Source organism: Numida meleagris, unplaced genomic scaffold (assembly GCF_002078875.1).
Source record: "Numida meleagris isolate 19003 breed g44 Domestic line unplaced genomic scaffold, NumMel1.0 unplaced_Scaffold312, whole genome shotgun sequence".
NCBI lineage: Eukaryota > Metazoa > Chordata > Aves > Galliformes > Numididae > Numida > Numida meleagris.
Window position 1 is genome coordinate 15,531 of NW_018364548.1, and position 1,406 is coordinate 16,936.

Here is a 1,406-nt window from a genome sequence, read left to right on the forward strand (position 1 = left end):
ACTGCATTGCATGGGGCATCGCATTGAAAAGAGCACTGCATCACGTGGGGCACTGCATTGCACAGTGCACTGCATTGAGAAGAGCACTGCATCACGTGGGGCACTGCATTGCACAGGGCACTGCACTGCACGGGGCACCACACTGAGAAGAGCAGTGCACTGAGAAGGGCACTGCATTACATGGGCATCGCATTGAAAAGAGCACTGCATTGCACAGGGCACTGCATTGCACAGGGCACTGCACTGCATGGGGCAATGCACTGAGAAGAGCAGTGCATATGAAGGGCACTGCATTGCATGGGGCATCGCGTTGAAAAGAGCACTGCATCACGTGGGGCACTGCATTGCACAGTGCACTGCATTGAGAAGAGCACTGCATCACATTGGGCACTGCACTGCACAGGGCACTGCATTGCACAGGGCACTGCACTGCATGGAGCACCACACTGAGAAGAGCACTGCACTGTGAAGGGCACTGCATTGCATGGGGCATCGCGTTGCAAAGAGCACTGCATCACGTGGGGCACTGCATTGCACACGGCACTGCACTGCACAGGGCACTGCATTGCACAGGGCACTGCACTGCATGGGGCAGCGCACTGAGAAGAGCAGTGCATTGAGAAGGGCACTGCATTGCATGGGGCATCGCGTTGAGAAGAGCACTGCATCACGTGGGGCACTGCAGTGAGCATGGCACTCCGTCGCACATGGCCCTGCATGAGAGCTGCACCGCTCTGCAAATGGCACCGCATCCATCAGGCACTCTATTGGATCGGGCACTGCATTAGGTTGGGCACTGCATCATGCAGGGCACTGCGCCGCACATCGCACTGCATTGTGCACGGCACCGCATCACATGGGGCACTTCATCGCACGTGGCACTGCATCACACATTGCACTGCATCACGCAGGGCACTGCATTGCACAGGGCACTGCATTGGGCATGGCACCGCATCACACATGGCACCACATCCACTGGGCGCTGCACTGCACGTGGCACTGCATCATGCACGGCACTGCATCACACATGGCACGTCCACTGGGCACTGCATTGCATGTGGCACTGCACCATGCATGGCACCACATCTATTGGGCACTGCATTGCATGTGGCACTGCACCACGCATGGCACCACATCCATTTGGCACTGCACATGGCACTGCACTGCACATGGCACTGCACCATGCATGGCACCACATCCATTGGGCACTGCACGTGGCACTGCACCCTGCACGGCACCACATCCATTGGGCACTGCATTGCACATGGCACTACGTTGCAGATGGCACTGCACCCTGCATGGCACCACATCCATTCGGCCCTGTACATGGCACTGCACTGCACTGCACATGGCACTGCACCACGCATGGCACCACATCCATTGGCCACTGCGTCGCTCAGGGCACA